Below are 25,099 nucleotides of genomic sequence, written 5' to 3'. Positions count from 1 at the left end.
CAGGTGACCAATAGCTAGGTCAGAGGTCGGCTTTAAGGAGTGAGGAGAGATTTAGGGAGGGAGCTCCAGAGCTAAGGGCCTAGACTGCTGAGGGCACGGCCACCGGTGATGGAGCACTGAAAATTGGGAATGTGCAAGAGGCGAGAACTGGAGGAGTGCAGCTATCTTGGAGGGTTGTAGGGCTGGAGGAGGCTACAGAGATAAGGAGGGGTGAGGCCATGGAGGGGGTGAAAACAAGGATGAGAATTTTAAGATCTGAAGCATTGCCGGAATGAGAGCCAAAGCACAAGGGTGATGGGTAAAGGAGACGGTGCCAGTTAGGACACTGGCTGCAGAGCTTTAGATGAGCTTAGTGTTATGGAGAGTGGAAGATAGGAAACCTTGCAGGACAGCGTGGGGTAAGTCAAATCTAGGAGGTAACCAAGGCATGGACGAGGGTTTCAACAGCAGATGAGCTGAGGCAGGGACAGAAATGGGCAATGTTCCAATGCAAGTCGTCTGGCTGTATGAAACTGATGCATTCGGAACCAAATGATCCCAGGTTCACTCCCTGGTGTGTGATGGGTTAGTTGAGGCACAACAACTAGTCCAAAAATCTGGAATCTCGCCCCTGATCACTATCCCGCTAGATGCCTGTTAAGGACAAGATCAGGCTTGGCCGTGATGCCCTGTGCAGTCAAATAGCTTTAAGGTACTTCTAACCAATCCTCCAACAGCTAGATAATTGAGGAACAAAATCCATTCCTAATAGACAGACAAATCAGCACCATCCGATTGTACAGGCCGGGATTGAAGAGGCTGACACTCCCCTCCACCACTCAGCTCCACAATCAGCGGCACAGTGGCGCAGTGGTTAGCACCGCAGCCTCACAGCTCCAGCGACCCGGGTTCAATTCTGGGTACTGCCTGTGTGGAATTTGCAAGTTCTCCCTGTGTCTGCGTGGGTTTCCTCCCACAAGCCAAAAGACTTGCAGGTTGATAGGTAAATTGGCCGTTATAAATTGCCCCTAGTATAGGTAGGTGGTCGGGACAGGTGGGGATGTGTTAGGAATATGAAATTAGTGTAGGATTAGTATAAATGGGTGGTTGATGGTCGGCACAGACTCGGTGGGCCGAAGGGCCTGTTTCAGTGCTGTATCTCTAAATCTAAAAAAATCTAAACCATTAATAATGGATTCAGCTCCCATTGCTTTTGTACATCCACGTATCCATTAATTAGCATCAGTCGTGACTCAGTGAGTAGCACTGTCTTGCCTCTAAATCAGAGACTTGAGCACATAATCCAGGCTGACACTTCAGTGCAGTACCGAGGTAGTGCTGCACTGTCGAAGGTGCTGTCTTTCAGATGAGGCATGAGGCCCTGTCTGCCCTCTCAGGTTTGGAAGTTGAAGAAGAGTAGGGGAGTTCTCCCCGATGTCCTGACCAATATTTATCCCTCAACCAACATCACCAAAACAGGTTATCGGGTCATTATTACGATGCTGTTTATGGGACTTGGCTCTGTGCAAACTGACTGCCACATTTCCTACCACAGTGGTTACACTTCAAATGTATTTTACTGGCCGGAAAGTGCTTTGGGATGAGCTGAGGATGTTAAAGGCACTATATAAATGCAAGTCTTTTCCTTCTTGCAACGGAAGACACATTCAAAGAGTGAGACAACGTGCAAGTACTGACCCTATCAGTTCCGCAGAAAGCCCGAACATATCCTGTGTATGCGTTCTGTTCTCCTAGTGAGGAGAAATTTGAATCTGCCTGAATGACAGACAGAGACAAGTTAAATTACAGTGTATCGACTTTGGGGGTTTCAAACATTTCTGCAGCTGAAATTATACACTAGTGGAAAATGGGACAGCTTTCTGCTTTATGAATTTTGTTTTATGCAAGGTAGACATTCATTGCCCATTCCTGGTTGCCCTTGAGTAGGTGGAGGTGGGCCTTCTTGCTGTTAGGTAGGGAGTTGCAGGATTTTGACCCAGCGACAATGAAGGAGGGAAACCTGCAGGTGGTGGGGTTCCCATTCGCCTGCTGCCCTTATCCTTCTATATGGTGGAGGTCATGGGTCTGGAAGGTGCTGTCGAAAGAGCCTTGGTGAGTTGCTGCAGTGCATCATGTGTATGGTACACACTGCTGCCACTGTACTTCGGTGGTGGAGGGAGTGAATGCTTAAGGTCGTGGGATAGAGTGCTGATCGAGTGGGCTACTTTGTCCTGGATGGTGTCGAGCTTCTTAAGTGTTACCGCTGCACTCATCCTGGCACAAAGAGAGTATTCCATTACACTCCCGACTTGTGCCTTGCAGATGGTGGAATGGGGAGTCAGGAGGTGAGTCACTCGCTGCAGAATTCCCAGCCTCTGACCTGCTCTTGTAGCCACAGTATTTATATGGCTAGTCCAGTTCAGTTTCTGGTCAATGGTAAGCCCCAGGATGTTGATGGTGGGCATTCAGCAATTTAGCAATGGTAATGCCATTGAATGTCAAGTGGAGGTGGCTAAACTCTCCCTTGTTGGTGTTGGTCATTGCCTGGCACTTATGTAGCATGAATGTTATTTGCTACGTATCAGCCCAAGCCTGGATGTTGTCCAGATCTTGCAGCATGCGGGCACGAACTGTATCATTATCTGAGGAGCTGTGAATGGAACTGAACTCTGTGCAATCATCAGCGACCTTATGATGGAGGGAAGGTCATTGATGAAGCAGCCAAAGATAACTGGGCCTAGGACAATGCAACGTCCTGCAGCTCAGACGATTGGTCTCCAACAACCACAACCATCTTCCTCTGTATGATTCTAGCAACTGGCTTCCCTCTGATCCCCACTGAATTCAATTTTACTAGGGGTCCATGGTCAAATGCTGGCTTGATATCAAAGGCTGTTACTCCCCCCTCACCTCTGCGATTCAGCACTTTGTCTATGTTTAGACCAAGGCTATACTGAGGTCTGGAGCTGAATGGTCCCGGCGGGGGAGTGGGACTAGCTGAGTTGCTCTTGCAAAGACATGATTGGCCAAATGGCCTCCTTCAGTGCCGTAACCCTTCTATGAATCCAAACTGAGCATTGGTGAGCAAGCTATTTGTGATTAATGCTGTTGATGTCTCTTCAAATCACTTTGAGAATACTCTCGGAAGGACAGTATTTGGCCGGTTTGGGTTTGTCCTGCTTTTTTCTGAACAGGACATACCTGGGTAATTTTCTGCATTGTTGGGTGGATGCCAGTGTTGTAGCTGCACTGAAATAGCTTAGCTAGAGGCACGGTTAATTCTGGGGCACAAATCTTCAGCACTACAGCCAGGATATTATGGGGGCCCACAGCCTTTGCTGTGTCCAGTGCACTCAGTTGTTTTATATAGTTGTTTTATATTGGCTGAAGACTGGCATCTGTGACACTGGGGACCTCAGGAGGAGGCCGAGATGGATCATCCACTTGGCACTTTTGGCTGAAGGTGGTTGCAAACCCTCCTCATTGAACCAGGATTGGTCCCCCGGCTTGATGGTAAAGATAGAGTGAGGGATACACCATGAGGTTACAGAATGTGGTTGACTACAATTCTGCTGCTGATGGCCCACAATGCCTCACCGCTGTCCAGTTCTGAGTTACTAGATCTGTTTTTAAAGCAATGATGTCCTCATGGAATTGGTCTCCACATAGGTTGTGCAGCGGACACCCCTACCAATACTGACAGATGCATCAATGACAGGTAGACTGGTGACAATAAGGTCAAGTTACTCCCTCGTGTTGCTACTCTCACGACCTGCCGCAAGCCCAGTCTGGCAACTGTAACCCTCAGGACTCAGCCAGCTTGGTCAGTGGTGGTACTACCGAACCACTCTTGGTGATGGACATTGAAGTCCCCCATCTACAACAGGATCTGTGCCCTTCCTGCCCTCTGTGCTTCATCTGAGTGAGGGGCCTGCACATGGAGAATTACTGACAGAGATCGATGATTGAAAGCAGCCCAACACCAGAAAATTAAATTCTCTTTTAAAAGCACCAATCGTAAATCCCGAAAGTCCTAGTGGATGGACAGCACAAACATCTCCATAATGGAGCATATAGTGACAGTTGCATTCTGAGAATATGGTTGGCATGGGAACTAGAAATATCACATGTATGCAGGGAGGCTGGCTTGGCTGAGGGTTGGCAACATCCAACCCATGTGACACCTGCTCTGGGAGTGCACAGTGCTGACACTGATTGGCTATTTGACTCGTTAAGTCCATCATCCCACTAAATAGTCAACAAAAATAACTAAAAGGCTTATATACTTGTTCCAAAACCATTTCTAACTTGAGTTCTTTGGGGAACAACACAGAAGGAGGCCATTCGGCCCATCATGCCCACGTGGGTCTTTGAAAGAGCTATCACATTAGCTCCACTCTCTGTCTCATTCCCCATAGCTCTGCAAATCTGCTACCACTGCCCTCTCAGGAGGCGCATTCCATATCATAGCAACATCTTATGTTACCAGGTTAAAAAAAAGCCTAATTTCCCCCTTAGCTTTTTTGCCAATTATCTTACTTAGTTGCTGACCCTTTTGCCAGTGGAAATAGTTTCTCCCCATTAACACTTTAAAACCCCCTCTAATTTTGAACACCTCTATTAAATCTCCATTTAACGTTCTCTGCTCTAATCCCAGCTTCTCTGGTTTCTCTATCACTTCGCAATGACACCAAAATACTCAACTCAGCTAAAGAAGCTAATGAAGGAGAGTGAGGGTAAGAGAGTGAAATGATAGACATGAGTTAACACGTGAATGAATCAGAACTTGTTTGCAGGGCAGCGGTAGCTGTAGATAGTATGGCCTCATCTATCCCAGAGAGAGTTACCCCACTGATCTGCAACATTGCAGCAGCAACACTCCACCGACACACCTAGGTGATGTACCAAGGCATGTACTGCAGGACATCACCACGGTTGCAGAGGAGGAGGAGAGAGGGAGAGTTAAGTCAAAAAGCCCATAAATGGTAGGAAATGGGAACGATTGAGAGCGGGGAGGAGTTTCACAGATTTGAGAGAAGGACAAGTTTGAGGAGGAGGTGAATCAAGCTCTAGATGGATTTTATAGCAATATTAAAATAATGACTACTCTCTGGAGCTAACCCCCATCTTTCGGCCGGACACTTCACAGCCTCCAGACTCAACATTGAGTTCAATTATTTTAGAATATAACCTCTTCACACTTTTTTTTTCTTTTTGCGTGTTTTTTTCATGGTTCATTTCTCTTACCCCCACCCCCCCTCCCCCCCACCCCTCCAACCTGCCCCCACCCCCCCCCACTCCGTTTCTTTCTTTACGTTCAGATGACTGCTCTCTGCTCATTTACACCTCACCCAGACTCATCTTTTGTTTCTTTACTTGCCCCGCATGGGGTTCCGAGGCGAGAACCTGGTGGGGAAGGGGGAGGAATAAAATTTTCAGGGCGGGAGGGGTAGAGGAGCGGGGAAACCATTTTTTATTGGATGTGGTGGATGGTGGGAAGAGGTTGAAGGGCAAAAGATTGAGGGTTGGGGGGACGTTCGGGTATTTGAAAAATCGATTGATGGTCATTTCAGGCAATGAAATGACCATTGAGGGTGTGGGGGGTGTTGGGGAGGGGCCTCCATCACTTATTTTTATATTTAATAAAAATCAATCATATTTCCCTTTAAAAATTCTAATTATTTGTAAGGGCTTAAAGCCCCTTAAAAATGGCGCCGGACATTGTTACCAGGGACGCGGTGGACACCCCCACATGTCATCGAGAGCAAGTGTTCCACCCCCACTATTTAAATGAGCAGCCGCCCGAAAGGACTTCAGTTACATAGATTTTAAGAAGCTGGGGATGTTTTGCTTAGAGAAGAGAAGGCTGGGGGGAGATTCGATGGTTATGTTCAAAGTCATGAGGGGTCTAGACAGAGTAGTTAGGGAGAATCTGTTACCATTGATGGAAGGGTGAAGAACCGGAGGGCACTGATTTGAGGTAATTGGCAAAAGAACCAACAGTCACATGAGGAAAAACTTGTTTACACAGCGGGTGGTTAGGATCTGGAATGCACTGCTTGAGAGTGTGGTGGAGGTAGATTCAGTCATGGCTTTCAAAAGGGAATTGGAAGAGAAACAAAATTTTTAGGGCTAATTGGAAAGGGCAGGAGTGGGAGTAGCTGAGTTGCTCTGCAGGGAGCCAGCTCGGAAACAATGGGCCGAATGGCCTCCTTCTGAGATGTAACCATTCTATGATTCCCAGTGCTTCTAACGGGTGATACACCAGACATGTCTGAATTGTAAACTACTGACCTTGTCTCTTTTGGAGCTGGACCGCGGATATCCCGTGTGGACACTCTGATCTTGTGAGGCGAATCTGCTGTCCAACTAAAGAAAAGGCAATAGGGTTTTATACCTCAATATCACCACAAGGAATTGTTAGTGAGCCTGATTGGCTTTATTGGGCCCAATTGGCTTTTCCTGCTTCTAAATCAATTTGATTTCACCGAGTTTTAGTTGCAGCCCAGCTAATGGAGCATAATCATCCTGAAAATTCCGCCACCTTCTGAAGAACAACTAGAAACTGACCAAATAGCCCGCGGTCAGATACAAACATTGCACATTAACACCAGCCTCAAACCATCTCAGTTCCCTCACACTCCACCAATGGGGCATAACCAAACAAAGAATCAACTGGCTCCAACAAACCTCAAACTAACCTGAAAAACAGCAAATAATGGTGGAAAGCCGCAAATGTTGGCCACCCCGTGGTCCTGCTCCAGGTTATCCCTTTGACACTCGCTCCTCCTCATTTTGCAGCTCAGCCTTGCTTCCCTAGCACAATCTAGAGGCATTTATAACTCACACTTGACATCACCTTATCCCTTCCTTTTCCAGCTTAGTGATGCTCTTTGAACTTTATGAACTTTGCTACTTCAACAGGGTTTCTCAATAATAACATTGATGAAAAAAATTCAATTCTTACAATATTCAGAGGACCTCTTCCTAGTTGAAAAACTAAGCACAAGTGCGTCCATTAATGTAAGGCTCTGAATGCAATTTTCTCACAAAAGCAGAGTCTTCAGATTTGAGGAAATAGTTTAAAAAGAGTCATTTCCACATCAGCAACTGAAAGTCATTTCCATAGAATGATGAGTAAGGCACATAAACTGGAGTGACTAACTATGCAGTGCTTGCAGATGGAGTGGTTCCCTAGATCTGCTCATCCTTGGACCAATACTGTTTGAATTATTTGGGTGGCAGCAGCAACATTTTTGCTTGGGCCGTGAGTGGTAATAACATTAGCGGTGGAGCTAGCTGTGAGTTGCAAGCACAACTTATGGATGAGAGGCTCTCACATCTCCCAGTTGGTTAAAGAGGACTTGTATATTTAACCTGCAAACACTGACCTTGGGAGCAGACTGCAGATATCCGGTGTAAGAGCTTGAATCTTCTATTGAGAACTTTCCGCCTGCCTGGGAAAAAAAAACAGCGCCAGGTCTGTACAACGAACAGGGACAGAGTTTGGGTTTCTGCCGCGGGTCTGTCAGACTGAGGGACGGCAGCATTTGACCAGGAATAGCAAGGTGCTACCTCTCCCATGTGTTAACCTGATAACTCAGGTCAACAGCCGATATTATATCAACACATCATTTCTCCCCCTTTAGACTCTTTACCAGACAGTGTTATCACCTGGGACTCTATACTCGTCTGTGTACAGCTGTGACGCCATTGGCAGCACTCTCCTCTGAGTAAGGATGTTGTGGATTCCACTCCAGGGATCCGTCATCGAGACGGACTAACCAGGGAGTACTGAGGGAGCTGGAACACTTGGAGCTCAGTCTGTTTGCTGCAGTTAACCATCACTTGCTGGACACAGGAAACGTGTGTGTTCCCTGCTTGTATCCCAGTACAGCCACAAGGTTCAATTCACAGAATGTTATCCCTGCTCGCCCTCTGCACCCTATTCTTATGGCTAATATTTTAAAGCACTTAAAATCCTTTTGTCAATTTCTGAAGATTTGTTCCTGTGAAGATAGGAGTGATGGTGACAATGAATATGGACCAATGGTGAAGAGCTTGCACAACCAAAGGCAGCCAATGGGTTAGCAGCTCCCACGCCTTCCTATTGGTTCAAACATGTAGGCGTAGTGGTAATGCCACTGGACTAGTAATCCAGAGCCCAGGCTAATGCTCTGGGGATATGGGTTCGAATCCCACCACAGCAGATGGTGAAATTTGAATGGAATTCATAAAAAAATGTGGGATTAAAAGCTAGTCTAATGGTGACCATGAAACCATTGTCGATTGTTGTAAAAACCCATCTGGTTCACTAATGTCCTTTAGGTGAGGAAATCTGCCAATCTTACCTGGTCTGGCCTACATGTGACTCCAGACCCACAGCAATGTGGTTGACTTTTAAAATGCCCTTGAAATGGCCTAGCAAGTTCAAGGCAATTAGGGTTGGGCCGAGCCAGCAATGTCCACATCCCACGATCGAATTAAAAAAGGAATATAGGAATAGGAGAAGGCCATTCAGACCCTCGAGCCTGTTCTGCCTTGCAATTGGATCATAGCTGATCTGTATCTTAAATCCATTTCCCCGCCTTGATTCTGTAACCCTTAATATCCTTCCTGAATAAAAATCTTATCAATCTCAGTTCTGAAATTTTCAATTGACCCCCAGCCTCAACAGCATTTTCTGGGGGGAGAGAGTTCCAGATTTCCACTCTCCTTTGTGTGAAGAAGTGCTTCCTGACATCACCCCTGAGCGGGCTTGGCTCAAGCAGGACTCACATTCTTTGACATGAAATTACTGACCTTGTCTATTTTAGGAGAGGATCGAAGGTATCCTGTGTAGCTCTGCAATTCCTCTTTTAAGGAAAACTTTCCATCCACCTGAAGGAAAGAGTGTCAGGTTTACACAATAAAATCCCAGAATCTCAACACCTTGCCTTTCTCTACCTCCGCCATCTACCAGCTTTTCAAACCTGCACTTTGCGTTCACTGATGACATTTTCTTGACTTACCGCATCCTGGTTGTTCCCTGTATCCAGCCCAAAGCTACTTCCTCCTAAAGCTAGGATTTTCAATTTATATAAATGGTGATAATGGTTTAGTTCTGTCTGTCAAACTGAGAGATGATAATATGTTAACATTGGGAATAAAGAGGGGTAATTTTGTGATGTAGCAGGGCCTGTAAGAGTGAGGCCCACAGTGAACGCGTGTTAGAAAACTCAGCGGGTTTCTGCTGTTTTCACTCGGGCCGAACATTAAGAGTCACCATGCGTCCACTGATATTAATAGAGAATCTGACTTCACACTGATATTAACAGTCCTTAGATGAATTAATGAAAGGGTTGATGAAGGTTGTGTGGTTGATGCTGTGTATGTGGACTTTCAAAAGGCCTTTGATAAAGTGCCACTTATTAGACTTGTGAGCACATGGGATGGAAGGAGAAGGGGCAGTGTGGATATGACATTGGCTCAGGGACAGAGAGCCAGAGAGCAGTGGTGAATGGTTGTTTTCCAGACTGCGAGGTGGTTTACAGTGGTGAACCCCAGAGGCTGGTATTAGGGCCACTGTTCCTTTTGATATATATTAATGACCTGCACCTGGGTACAGGGCATAATTCAAAAAGCCTAGAAATGTAGTAAACAGTGAGGAGGGCAGTAGCAGACTTCAGGAGGACATGGACAGTCTGGTGAAATGGGCAGACAATTGGCGCATGAAACTCAAGGTAGAGAAGCGTCAAGTGATTCATTTAGGAAGTGAAAACAAGGCAAGAACACAAACCTTGGAAGATGGCAGGACAAGTTGAGAAAGCTGTTCAACTAGCACATGGGATCATATAGGAACAGGAGGAGGCCATTCAGCCCCTCCAGCCTATTCCTCCACCACTCAATGAGATCACGGTGGGTCTGTGACCGAGCTCCATATTCCCGCCTTTGCCCCATAATCCTTAATACCTTCGGATAACAAAAATCTATTAATCTCAGATTTAAAAGTAACGACTGATTCAGCATCAGTTGTCGTTTGCAGGAGACAGTTCCAAACGCCCATCAGCCTATGCGTTTAGAAGTGTTTCCTAATTTCATTCCTGAAAGGTCTGACTCTAACTTTTAGCACCAATGTTTCTACACCAATCCCTGAGCTCGAATTTGATAATGCAGAATTTTCAAATAATTACAAACCATGAGGAGGCCACTCGGCCTGATGTTCGCTCCTGTAACCCCATTTCCTTGCACCACCACACACCCCCAGTCCTTTTGTATTTTCCTTTTCAAATACCCTTTTATTCACTTTTAAATTATGTTCTAGTCTTTGCCTCAGTGGTGAAGTAACCCATGGTCTAAAAGCCCTCCATTCAAGACCCTTCTTCTTCTATCCCCCCTTTGGTTCTTCCAGTGAGAATCCTCAGTCCTCCTAGTTCCCCATTCGCTCACCAGTGAGAACCATCTTCTACTGTTCAGCCACAGGAAGGTCCCCAGTTCATTTGCCCCTTTAATGACTGCTCCTCTCTTGGTGCCGCTCGACTCACCATGTTACTGCTACTCCCACCTCTTTGGGAAATGTCAGGCCCCTTGCTCATCTAGGTACAGTCTCCCGCTCCCTCCTGATCCTCCATTCCCCAGGCTCCCTTTCTCTCCCCCAGTTCCCTCTCTCCTCGAGCCCCATTCTCCAGACTCCATCTCCTCCAGCCTCCCTGTACCTCCTGTCCTGCATTCTCCAGTCTCCCTCTCTCTCTCCGAGCCTCTATTCTCTAGTCTCTCTTCTCCCGAGCCCCCATTCTCCATCTCTCTCCAAGCCCACAGTCTCCCTTGCTCGCCTGTCCCCATTCCCCAATTTCCCTCTCCCTCTGACTTCACATTCCCCACTCTCCCTATCTCCCCCACCCAAGTCTCCATTACTCCCTCTCTCCCCAGTCCCCATTCCCCCATCTCCCTCTCTCTCCACCCCCACCCCCACCCCTCCGAGATCCCTTTCCCAGCCTCCCTCTCTCCCTGAGCAATGAATTTATCGACTGCATCTGGAACAGTTTTCTGAAACAATGGAGAGGAATTTTCACCTGGAAGAGTACGTGAGTTCGGGTACAGGTGGGGTGTGGTTGGGGGAAGTAGGAAAAACCATGAGCGAATTGGGAACTGGTTCCAACCTGCCGAATTCTGTGTTCAATTCGAGCGCGTTAGGCTGCACACATCCCCCTTCGGCAGAAGCAAGTAGCCTAAAAATATGCTAATTGTTCCACTGGAGTGATATTTCAACAGTTTTAAATTTAACATCACATTCATGGATTTCCTGGGTTTTCTGAAACTCACCAGTGAAAACAAGGCAAGAACACAATGGCATTTGAGGGGAGGGCTGATTAAAACTCATGCAAATAAGGCACTCAGCTGCTTTCTCACCTGTGAGTGGGAAAGAGTTTGTTCTCGGGGAGTTTACTTTCTACACATTCGCTGAGTCACATCAGGATGAGTGGAACGTCGGCTGCCGATTGGACCTCGGACGAGGACCGATATGATCAGTACCAGCAGCAGCCGACTTCTCGTCAGAGAAGTCTCGCTAGACGCCAGAGAAAGGAGGGTAACAGAAATGGCAGCCACACTTAGGACGTCCTATCCATGACACAGGGTCTACAGGCGGACGCTGACCGTCCTTGATCAACAGTGACTTCAGAGACTCAGGTTGGCACGACAGGTGGTGGCGGACATCCACAGCCTCCAGGAAGACAACCTGCTCCCTGCTGGACCCACTGACTGTCAAAAGTGAGCACCGCCTTCAACGATTCTGCCTCCGGATCTTTCCAGGGCTCTGCCGGAAGTCATGTCCAAGATCTCGCAGTCGGCGTTCCATAAATGCATAAGAGAGGCGACTGATGACTTGTTTTCCCGGGCTGGCAATGATGTGCACTTTCCCCGCGATGACGCCAGAGAGGGAATGAGTGGGCACTTGAACTTGCCTCCCACAGAGGCAGGGCATCATCGAGTGCACACTCATGAAAATCGTGAGCGATTGAGATGATGGACATGGGATGTAGGTGAATGGGCAACTGTATTCACCTTTCCTGGCCTATTTAGATCATTTTGTTGCTTCCTGCACTGAATCCAGGAGTGTGGTGTAAGTCTCCTGCTACGGACCACCTTGGTCATTTCCAACCACTCCTTCTTTGTAGCAGCAGCAGGTTTCTTCCTCCTACTGCTGGGAAAAGGAGTATTTCCCTCCAGCCGCTCAAGGGAGGCGTCATTGAAGCAGGCCATAGCCTTTGATTGTCCTGTATCCATTGTCACACCTTGAGTTCTCTTTTTTCCAACTCCAAACTCCTCCAAATTCCATCTCTGATTTGGCCCTTTAAATACCGGAGTTGAGGTGGTGGCATGCGACTCTGTGCCACCATCGCTGCCGTGCCACAACAAGAAGTAAAATAATAGCAAGATGGCACCAACAGACAGGCTGAGGATACTCCTTGGCTTCCAAGCCAATACCAGACCCTCCTCCACATCCCCACTCCCAAGGAACCTCTGAGTTAATATCGGGGACGACGGGGTGGGGAGGGGGGGGTTGTTGGATTTTAACCACCAAGAACTGGGGCAGTTGGGGGTGGGGGGGTGGACTTAAAATTAAAGCTTTGTTTGCGACAGCAACCAGTCTCCAATCAGCCCGCCTCCAGCTTTAACACAGGCTCATTGGGATCCCTGCAAGTCAGCTACTCACCAAAGTCAGGGATTTAATTATTGCAGGTAGGCAGCTAGTTATTGGCACAATTAGATGTTAATTATGTGCTTTTAAAATGAAATTAACTTGGCTAAATTTAACATCACCAGCATGGGTTACCCAGGAAAATGGAGGCGTGATCGAATCATGGGCATTTAACCCCGTCACTGCCCCATCTGAATAACAGTTGACTTATTCCAGCTGCGCTCTCAGTTCCCTCTGGCAAAAGTTTGGCAGCAAGTTCTTGTGTGGACACAGATTTTTCACAAGTTTGGAGGCTTTCAAACTGGTAAGATCAGTATGGGAGGCACCTTGACACCACTGCTCATACTGTGGTCTCCCCTACATTGGGGAGACCAAACACAGACTGGGTGACCGTTTTGCGAACACCTCCGCTCAGTCCGAAAGCATGACCCAGAGCTTCCAGTTGCTGGCCATTTCAACACCCCCCCCCCCCACCCCCACCGCCCCCCCACTGCTCTCATGCTCACATCTCTGTCCTGGGATTGCTGCAGTGTTCCAGTAAACATCAACGCAAGCTCGAGGAACAGCATCTCATTTACCGATTAGGCACGCTACAGCCTGCCGGACTGAACATTGAGTTCAATCATTTCAGAGCATGACGGGCCACCCTTTTTATTAATATTTTTAATTATTTTTTTCTTTTTAATGTGTTTATTTTATTTTAGTTTGTTTAGTTTGTTTCTACTGTGCCTACCCACTGTTTTTTTCATGTTTGTGCTTGGGGCTGCTCAGTTTTCTGTCCATTAACACCCTCTCTGTACTAATGCTTTGTCTTTCAGCACACCATTAACATACTGTTTGCCTTTGCTCCATGACCTTCTGGTCAGTTATTCTCTGTGACCTTGTCCTATCAATACCTTCACTTTTGTTATCTCTTGCCCCAACCCCACTTTACTTTCTTAAAACCTTTTACATTTCTGGTTTTGCCAGTTCTGATGAAGGGTCACTAACGTGAAATGTTAACTCTGCTTCTCTCTGTCCACAGATGCTGCCAAACCTGCTGAGTATTTCCAGCATTTCATGGTTTTATTATGGGAGGCACCTTGTATGTGTTTGACAGCACATCGGAAGAGGGAGACCAGCAACATGTGTGACAGCGGTGTCGTGCTGTGATGGGATCAATACATGCACAGGAAGAGAGAGAAATGCAGAGGAGAAAGGCCAAGATTGCAGGAGGCACCACCCACGTCACAGGGTTTACAGACAGAAGCCTTGACCTCTGTGAAGAGCAGTGCTTACACAAGCTCAGGTTGTCACATTAGGTGATGGCAACGTCTGCAGCCTCCCAGAAGAAGACCTACTCCCTGCTGGACCTGTCACCATGTGCCAACAGTGAATAGCAAAGTCACCACCACCTTCAATGTCTTTGCCTCTGGCTGCTTCCAGGGTGCTCCTGGCAACATGCCCGGGATCTCCCAGTCAGCTGCACATAAATGCATGAAGCGGCTCACTGATGTGTTATCTGCCAGGGCTGGTAGTTATTGCCCTGATGACAATGGGCGGAATGAGCAGGCACTTGGGTTTACCTCTCGGGCTGGATATCCACTGCGACAGGGTGACATCGACCACACACGTGCTGCAATCGGAGGGCTGAGCACAGCAACCAGGAGTCTGTCAACCGTAAGGGATACGTCCATCAATGCGCAGCTCGTGTGCAACCGCAAGAAGAGGTTCATGCAGGGCTGCGCCAGATTCCCTGGGAGCTGTCATGATGCTTTCACGCTGGGGCAATCCAACATCCCAGATCTCTTCATTCCAGGAAGTAGCTTAAGGGCTGGCTTGTAGGAGTCAAGGGATACCCCTTCCAGCTTGGCTCATGACACCTGTGAGGAACCCCACCAATAAGGCACAGGAGATGAGAGCCACATGACCACTAGTTGTGTCACTGAATGGCGAAGATACACTTCAGATGCACAGATAGGTCTGGAGTCTCTGAGTGCTCGCCAGCGAAAGGGTCCAGAATGATAGCGGTGTGCTGCACTCTACACAACATTGTGTGTGCAGTAAGACCAAGGGGAGCACCACTCATCTTCAAATGAGAACATAGCAACAGGAGGAGAATGAAGATCAGGCACCCATCACCACAGCAGTAACAATCATTGCTGCCCAGAATGCCGGGGATGCCCCAATATTGTGAAGATTCAGCTCCTGTAAAACACAGAAAATGATATCCTGAGGACTGCTCCCACCACCAGGACTAACCTGTCCCGTCCCTTCGCACAAAACAGTCCTTCAACCATCCATTGCACATCTACCCATTAGGGCCCAGCGTATACTGATGTTCATCACGCAATTGGTTAAAGGGAGAGTCGGCACTCAGGATGCAGTAATGGGCAAGATATGGAACTGGTGCAGATCAATACATTTCATCTGGCATTACTTAAAAAAAAAAGGAAACTTAACCACACAACCTTTTGTCAAACATCCATGTGCATACCCTTGGTGAAGTACACGTTCCTGAATTTATGTACACTTTCCTGAATTTATGTACACTTTCCTGAATTTACGTTTCCTGCCGCTTTACATACTGTGACTCCAGTGGCTTCAGCAGAGGCAGAGTCACACTGTTCAGATCCCTGCTTCGACTGCTCAGATGATTTTGGCCCACGCCCTCTGGGTTTTGGAACCCACATTCCCCCCTCCTGTTCCACCAAAGACTGCTCCAGCTGTTGGGTGCAGCATGTCAGCTACTGGCAGATGGCAGGGGAGAGGAGGGCAACGGGTGAGATGTGGCAGCGCTTTGAGTGGGGCTTCCCCCTCCATGTCCTCTTTCGCCAATATCTCTCTCCTGGGCCTACGCCACATCACTCCTACCGACCTGCTGCAGACTGGACTGGTGACGATCAGTGGCGCATTATAAGGCCACAGATCTGTCATCTTGCTTAAGGCAGCAGACCTCAGAGGTAGTAAACTCTGGATTGCTACCGGTGCCACGCCATAGTGAGTATAGAATTAGGAGGATAGAGCAGATGAATGTGTGGCTGCAGAGACAGTGCAGGAAGGAGGGCTGTGGATTCCTGGGACATTGGGGCCGGTTCTGGGGCAGATGGGACCTGTACAGACCGGACGGGTTGCACCTGAACAGAGCCGGGACCAATGTCCTTGTGGGGCAGTTTACTACTGTTACTGCGGAGGATTTAAACTAATGTGGGTGGGTAGGAACCAGGAGGTAACATTAGAGAGGAAAAACAAGGTGTACAAAGAATTGGGAGACACAGATAGCACTGGACTAAGAAATGGTAACACATTAGGTGGGGGTCAGAGTAAGATGGAATGCTATAAGGTCTAACTTAGGTTTACTGTACAAATATATGAATGCAGAGTGTGGTAAAGAAGGTTGGTAAACTATAGGCGCAGATAGCCACATGGGAATATAATATCATGGCGATAACAGAGACTTGGCTCAAAACAGGGCAGGGCTGGGTGCTAAATATTTCTGGATACAAGGAGTTCAGGAAAGATATGGAGGAAATAACGGAGGAGGGGTGGCAGTATTGATTAAGGAGAATATTACTTTGCTGGAGAGGGAGGACGGTCCGAGGGGGACAAGGATAGAATCTATTTGGTGAGAACTAAGAAATAATTGAGGTACCATTACACGACTGGATGTATTCTACAGGTCATCATCTCATGGAAAAGATATAGAGGAACAAATTTGGAAGGAAATAGCAGAGGTGCAAAAATTACAGAGTAGGTATAATGGAGGCTTTCATTTATCCAAATATAGACTGGGTCAGTAATAGTATAAAGGGCAGAGAGGGGCAAGAATTTATGAAGTGTGTTAGGGAGAATTTTCTACATCAATATGTTTCCGGCCCAATGAGGAAGGAGGCTGGATCTGTTTCTGGGGAATGAGGTGGGTCAAGTGGATCAAGTGTCAGTAGGGAAACATTTAGGGGACAGTGATCATAATATCGTAAGATTTAGGTTGGCTATGGAAAAGGACAAGGTGCAATCCAGAGTAAAAATGATTAATTAGGTGAAGGCCAACTTCAATGGGGTAAGAATGTATCTGGCCCAGGTAAATTGGAATCAAACACGGGCAGGTAAAACAGTAACTGAACAATGGGATGCCTTTGAAGAGGAGATAGTTTGGGCAGAGTCAAGGTACATTCCCACCAGGTGGAAAGGTAGGGCAAACAAAGCCAGAGCTCCCTGGATGACAAACAAGATAGAGAGCAAGATGAAGCAGAAAAGGGCTGGTTATGACAGATATCAGGCTGATAATACAAGTGAGAACCAGGCTGAATATAGAAAGTTCAGAGGAAAAGTGAAAAATGAAATAATAGAAGCAAAGGGAGAGTATGAGAAGAGACTGGCAGCTAACATAAACGGGAATCCAAAAGTCTTTTAATTGGCATAAAATAGTAAAAGGTTGGTAAAAGGAGGAGTGGGGCTGATTAGGGACCAAAATGGGGACATATGCATGGAGGCAGAGGGCAAGGCTGAGGTACTAAATGAATACTTTGCATCTGTCTTTACCAAGGAAGAAGATGCTGCCAAAGTCATAGTGAAAGAGGAGATAGTTAACATACTGAATGGGATTGATAAAGAGGAGGTATGAGATAGGCAGGCTGTACTTAAAGTTGATGTCACCATGACCAATGGGAAGTAAGGGTGGAAATTGTGGAGGCACTGGCCATAATCTTCCAATTCTCCTCAGATACAGGAGTGGAGGACTGGAGAATTGCAAACATTACATCCTTGTTCAAAAAAGGATGCAAGGATAAGCCCACCAACTACAGGCCAAACAGTTTAACCTTAGTGGTTTCATTTGTCTAGCGCAGATTAATTAAGGAAATGCAGCATGGATTTGTTAAGGGCAAACCGTGTTTAACTGACTTGATTGAGTTTTGAGAAGAGATAACAGAGACGGTTGATGAGGGTAATGCGATTGCTGTGGTGTACATGGACTTCTGAAAGGTGTTTGCTAAAGTGTCACATAACAGACTTGTCAGCAAAGTTAAAGCCCACAGAGTAAAAGGGATATGAAATTGGCTGAGTAACAGGAAGCAAAGAGTAGTGGTGAAAGGTTATTTTACGACTGGGTTCCCCAGGGGTTGGTATTAGGACCCCAGCTTTTGTCGATCTATATTAATGATGTAGGCTTGGTTGTGCAGGGCAAATTAAAAAATTTGCAGATGACACAAAACTTGGAAATACTGTGGACTGTGAGGAGGATAGTGATGGACTTCAAGAGGACATAGACTATTAGAATGGGCGGACACATGGCAGATGAAATTTATTGCAGAGAAGTGAGAAGTCGGAAGAGTGAGGAGAGGCAATATAAAGAATACAATTCTAAAGGGGGTGCAGGAACAGAGAGACCTGGGTGTATATTTGCACAAATCATTGAAGGCGGCAGGACAGGTTGAGAAAGCGGTTAAGAAGGCATATGGGACCCTGGACTTTATAAATAGAGGCATAGAGTACAAAAACAAAGTAGGTATAATTAACCTTTATAAAACACTGGTTTGGCCTCAACTGGAGTATTTTGTTGAATATTGGGCATCGTACTTTCGCAAGGATGTAAAGGCATGAGAGAGGATGAAGAAAAGATTTTTGAGGATGGTTCTAGGGATGAGGGACTTCAGTTACATGGATAGATTGGAGAAGCTGGGGCCGTTCTCCTTAGAGAAGGTTGAGAGGAGATTTGATCGAAGTGTTCAAAATCATGAGGGGTTCCGGAGAGAGCAGATCAGGAAGAAACTGTCCCCATTGGTGGAAGGGTCGAGAACCAGTGGACACCGATTTAAGGTGAATGGCAAAAGGACTAAAGGCGACGTGAGGAAAAACTTTTTTTTACGCAGCGAGTGGTTAGGATCTGGAATGTACTGCCTGAGAGTGTGGTGGAGGCAGATTCAATCGTGGCTTTCAAAAGGGAATTGGATAATTATCTGAAGTGAAACAAATTGTAGGGCTCCGGGGAAAGGGCGGGGGAGGGGGACTCCTTCTGTGCTATCACCATTCTATGATTCTATGTCTGCCGTGCACGGTCATGGTCATGGCCTGTGTGGTCTCATTTGAAAGCCGTGCTGGGAGCTGCATGGGGGTGGGAGCTGCATGGGGGTGGGAGCTGCATGGGGGTGGGAGCTGCATGGGGGTGGGAGCTGCATGGGGGTGGGCCCTCCCCATAGCAGAGATTCTCTCAATTCTCTGCACTATCAATCCACTAGCAATAGAGTTGGGCTCCTCTGCGACTGTGGATAGCGTGCATGGGCACACTGCCATCTCTCGCATTCAGCATCTCAACAACAGCCCCTGGGGTTCAGCTGAGCAGAGCCTTGGAGAGGATTGTGCCCCCAGCACAGCCACCAGTGTCTGGCTCATGCTCACTTGCGGAGTTGTGAATCACCAGGTGAAAAGCCAAGTGTCGAAGTGGATCCTCTGAGGTGCGGGTATTTGCACTGGTGCATGGCTGTATGTCCTGTTACGGTGCACCCTCAGAAGGGATGAGGTCCTCTGAGGAATTGCCCTGTGCCCACAAGGTCCTCTGAGGAATTGCCCTGTGCCCACAAGGTCCTCTGAGGAATTGCTCTGTGCCCACAAGGGCCCAGGAAGACAAACGAAAAGGGATATGATTTAGTCATGATGTTGACAATCACTCAGTCTTCTCGCAGGTCAGGCGTTGGTGGGATAAAATCAGCACATGTGCATCAGAGATATTAGTAATTCAGGCACCAGCTATCTGCGAGCTCTCTGTTCCTCCATCTCTGACTGGGAGGGATGCAGATGTGTCACTAATCTCTAGGGTTTGCTCCGCTGTGTCTGTGAGCTGAACTATAGTGTCAGGCCACCTCCAGTCCTCATCCCCTACCTGGCATTTTGTGCTCTTTTCTCCTACTAGGGGCGAGAAAACAGATCCATGGGTGAGTGAAGGACGGGTATTTCCCCCAGTGAACAGAAGCATCATATTGCTTAAGGATCGGGGTGAGTGGCAATGCTGAATGGATAAATGAGGAGGTGATGAACTGCTTAAAAAGTGAAGGCTGGGTGCTGCTGGAAGTTGAGTGGCCGTGAGGAATGATGTGATGAAGAATGTTTATCAAGGCAGAAGGGGCTCGGGGGCTTAAACCATAGGATGGAATTGAATCAGAAAATGTACTCACTTTTCCCCACCTGGTTAGGTATTTAAAATACTTCCTGCTTTCAAGATCATGGCATATCACTCCTGCAGCTCACCTCCTCAGATACTTCCAACCAGGCCTTCTTGGTGAGAGCGATAGGTTTCTTCCTCCCGTTGCTGGGAGTATGTCCCTCCTGCTCCTGACTGCAACCAGCAGTAATTCCATGAGGCGTCATTGAATCTGGGCCTTGCTCTCTGTCCACCATCCATCCTGAACGTCTCCAATTGCGATTTGAACATTGTCCCTTTAAATGCAGTTGAGCTTGCAACATGCACACCATACCCACTACGCAGCCAAAATGAGTTGTGCTCACTGGTTCCAACCAACCGAGTTGACTTCCGGATTTCACCAATGCAATTCCGCCCCTCTCCCACTCCCCCAACCCCAACGCGGAAGCTGCCTTCAGACTAATATCGTCAACAAGGCCGTATTAGATTTAGTAGCGAGTCAGGGGCCTGAATTAATTAATAATCTGCCCGTAAGGGAGCAAATCTTGCAAACAGTGACCACAAACGTGATAGTGTTCGATGTCGAGTTTGAGAAGGAGAAAGATCACATACTAACGAAAGTTTTAAACCTAAGTAAGGCTGACCTCGAAGGAATGTGACGTAAGCTGAACACATTCAACTGGGCTGAGCTGTTAACAGGTAAACCTACAAGATAAACAGCGGGAGGTATTCAACGAGGCATTTCATACAATGCAAGACCAGTTCATACCCGAAAGAGCAAAAGGACCAGTCAGCCCATCAAGCCTTCCCCACACTCATGAAGGTTGGACCATCATGACTAAACACTTCTTCCCTCTTCCCACCACCACCCTCTCTTGCCCCTCCTCCTACCCCCACAGCCACATAACCTCCTACTAGAAGTGAAAAACACGGAATAAACTGAGGGCTAATAAGGGAAGAAAATGCTCTGGAAAATCCCTCAGGTGAGCAAAACCAGTCCAGAAAATCACGCGGGCCAAGTGTTAGTTATCAGGACACTTACCTGCCCCAGTCAGGAATTGGTCCAGCTCCTTCTCAAAGGTGTACAGAGAGTCAGCGCCCACCACACCAGCTGGCGCTGTATTCCAGAGGCTCACTACTCTTCGCGAAAAGAAGAACCTCCCAACATCTGGTCCATTCCTCCTCTTACTTTGTTTACGCTTGTGTCCCCTGGACCTCCCCAGTCTGTTAAACTGGAATAATCTATCCAGCAGTTTAATTATGACCTTCATCAGGTCACCCCTAAGTCTACACTGCTCTAAAGTTAACACACCAAGGCCCTTGAGCCTATCTGAGTAGCTGAGGTTGTTTAAACTCGGGATCAATTTTGTGTCTCTCCTCCGGAGCTTTTCCAAGGCCACTACATCATCCACCTTGAGGGGGACCAAATATGGGCACAGGACTCCCGATTCAGTCGGACCAGCAACCTACACTGTATCAAAGTGGTGTCTTTTTACTGAATCGTTCTATTAATACTCTGTTAGTTTTAGCTACAGTTTCTCCATACTGGTCATGAACTCTCAACGATCTGTACACAATAACACCAAGACTTTCTTCTTGAGCTCGTTCCCATTCCTAATCTCTGCCCAACAACTCCAGTGGAAGTGCATTTGTACCAACATCGGACAAGGGCAGGTTTGGCCTCCTCTTGCAGGCCTAACTACATCCAGTATTTAGTTGACCTTCATCTTAAGTTGGGGGTTGGGGAATACAAAGTGGAGGAAGTTATACTTCGCTTGTATAGAGTCTTGGTCAGACCCCCAATTGGAGGACAGCATTGAGTTTTGGGTACTGCATCTGAGCACTCATGCAGGGGGTGAAGTGTAGATTCACCAGAATAATACCAGGGCTAAAACAACTAAATTATGATCAGAGGTCGTATAGTCTTCGTTTGAGTGTAGAATATTGAGCTGGGGTGGGGGTGGAGTGGGGGGGGATCTGGTCGAGCTGTTTAAAATGTTAAGAGAATTTCATACAGTACACGTGGAGAAACTATTGCCTCCCGTGGGGCAATCACATTAGACCAAGGTATTCAGGAACAAAATCTGGAAGCTCTTGTTCACACAAAGACTGGTAGAAGCCTCTTTTGCCCAAAACGCCATTGATGCAAGGACAATTGGAGCTTTCAAGGCTGTGATCAATAAATTTCTCTTGGGAAAGGGTATCAAGGTATATGGAGCTGGGAGAGGTCTATGCAGCTGCGGTGTGATCAGCCATGATATAACTAAAGGGTAGAGGAGGCCCATTCACCTTTTCCGCTCTCTCTTTCTCAAAGTTTTTACACAAACATGATATTTCTTGAAAGATTTTTTTTTCCATATTCCTTTTATTACTTCCCCTGTATTTCTACTTTGCTTTTGATAGCTCTCCCATTTTGCATTTGTGTAAGCATTTATTTTATCTCAATACTGTCTCTTACCTCATTTATTGCCCATGATTGCTCAACTCCACAAATGCAGCCTTTGACTTTTAAGGGTTTTGTATCACACCGAATATTTCTTTCAATACTTCCAGTTGTTTGTCAGTTTACCCATTAACAGTCCAGCCAGGTAACTACTTAACTCTAAACTCATTCCTTCAAAGTTTTCCTTAGTTAAAATGTCAGTTTGCGACTCCCATTTCTCCCTCTCAAGCCTAACATTAAATTCAAGTCATATTAGGGTCACTATCTGCGAGATGCTCCCTTGCCGTTAGGTTATTAACTAATTCAGGTTCGTTACTCATCACTAAATCCATGATGTTCTCAATCGTGAGGTTCTAGAAAACCGTTCCATAAACATTCTAGAAATCGGTTGCCTTTACAACTTGAGCTGTTCTGCTTCTCCCAGTCTATATAAAATCTTAAATTTAAAACTCTTATCCTCATATTTAAATCACAACTTTACCCCTCCCTATCTCTAAGGATAAGTGTCAACTGATGTCTTTTGAAAGGAAGAATGAGGAGAGGCTATATAAACTAAATGGTGCAATTTTAAAGGGGGAGAGAGTTCGCATACACAAATCTTTGAGGTTAGCAGGACAAGTTGATAAAACTGTTGAGAAAAAAGCGTATGGCATCTGTGGCTTTTTAAATAGAGGCATAGAGTACAAAGGCAAGGAGGTTATGCAAAACCTTTATAAAACATTTGTTAGGCCTCAGCTGGAGTATTGTGTCCAATTCTGGGCATCACACTTTAGGAAGATGTGAAGGCATCGGCAAGGATACAGAGGAGATTTACCAGAATGATACGAGGAATGAGAGGCTTCAGTTACATGGAGAGAATAGAGGAGCTGGGATTGTTTCCATATAGCAGAGAAGCTGAAGGGAAGATTTAATAGTGGTGTCCAAAATTACGAAGGGCTTTGATAGAATAAATAAGGAGAATCTGTTTCCACTGGCAGAAAGATCAGTAACCAGAGGACACAGATTTAAGGTAATTGACAAAAGAACTAGAGGGGAGATGAGAATATTTTTTAACACAGCGAGTTACGATCTGGAATGCACTGCCTGAAAGGCTGGTGGAAGCCGATTCAATACTAACCGTCGAAAAGGGAGTTGGACAAATACTTGAAAAGGAAACATTTGCAGGGCTATGGGGAAAGGGCAGGGTTTTTGGGACTAACTGGATAACACTTTCAAAGAGTCAGTACAGGTGTGAGGGACCACGGAGCCTTCATCTGTGCTGCATCATTCTATTTCTAATCTTCTCCAGCCCTGCAACTCTCCAGGAGCTTAGAGTTTCTCCAATTATGGCCTGCTGTTCATCCCCCACACCCTTTGCCCAACGATTGGCAGCCGTGCCTTCAGCCTCTTGGGTCCAAAGCACCGGAATTACTAAACCTCTCCGCCTCTGCACCTCCTTTCTCGTTTAAGACCCTCCTTGAAACCCACCTCGTTGATCAAGCTTTCGGCTGGCTCTTCTAATATCTTCTGCGGCTTGGTGTTGATTTTTGTCTGATTATGCTCCTGCGAAGCGCCTTGGGGCATTTTCTACATTAAAAGAGCTATATAAATGTGAGTTGTTGTTGTTGTAAAATCTTTAAAAGCACTAAGCTAGCAGAGAGATTAAGGATTCAGATTCACAACTCTTTAAAGTGGGCGAACAAGTTAATAGAGCGGCTAAAAAAATAGAAAGCATAGATTGTTTTATAAACATTCTGCCTCACCAAGTACAGGAGGGAAATCCACCCACTGACTTCACACTGCCGTTAATTGATGGGCTGAATGTTACAGACCCCTCGATCTCGGGCATCGTGTCGGGGGTGGAGAGGAGGGGGGTTGGGCGCCGGAAAATGCCCCCGAGAAAGGGCCGCCACACACCCCGATGCCAATATTGCCGCAGCCGGCAAGGCCTCATGGTGGATCCACCGCCCCCCCCGCTTGGTGACGGGAGCCCCGTTTAAATAGTTAAATTAATTAAAATCAATGAATTAATTACCCTTACGCTCCCGCCATCTGTCCCGGTGTGACCTTCGTGCCGTTGGCTGGCACTCCTGCAGCTTCGGATCCCCGCCTGGGGAATTGAGTCGGAACACTGGTGGGGAGGGGGAAGCAGGTAAGTTTCTCAGTGTTGGAGAGGGGGGGGGGGGGGGTGGAGAGCGGGGTCAAAGTCATATCATTGGTGGATGGTGGGAAGGGTTATAGGTTAAAGTTTATGCACTTTGTGGAGGGGGGGAAGGTCAGGTGGACAAGGTAAGTGTTTTTGGGGGGAGAGGGCAAGTAATACATTCTATGGTTATTGGTGGGGGTGGGAGAGGGGCATGATAAATTTGTTTAATTTTTTTAAATCAATGTACCTTTAAATATTTAAATTGTGTGGCAGGACCCGAAGCCCTTTAGAGATGACGTCACGCCTGTGCTCAGGCAGCTGATGTCATTGCCAGGGCGGCTCCACAATGTACGCATTATTTATGCCCAGATTTCAGCCCGATGTTTAGGAACTAACTGGGCTTTGGTCTTACTTTTGCGTACATCTAAAGCTGTGGCTGTGTTGATGTAGCCAGTGAGAGGACCTTGATGCCCAACATGGTTTCAGTCCTCGGCTTGTGTTCACTGGACCTGAGGCAGCTGCTGTAGTGGCTGGGTTGGCGGGGATGGGGTGCACAGTTGGGCTCAATGTCAGCGAGTTAGGTAAGGACAAATTAGTCAGTGTTCCTATTCCTGATCACTACCCAACGACCCCAGTGGACATTGGACAAGAAGAGGGTTAGGTTTCTCTGAATGCCCCTTGTGAATGAATATTCAATCGACACTCAGATAGGTGTTAGCCATGGCTCACTAGAAGCACTCCCACTTCTGAGTCACATGG

Source organism: Heterodontus francisci, chromosome 41 (genome assembly GCF_036365525.1).
Source record: "Heterodontus francisci isolate sHetFra1 chromosome 41, sHetFra1.hap1, whole genome shotgun sequence".
NCBI lineage: Eukaryota > Metazoa > Chordata > Chondrichthyes > Heterodontiformes > Heterodontidae > Heterodontus > Heterodontus francisci.
This window is presented reverse-complemented; position numbering follows the sequence as displayed.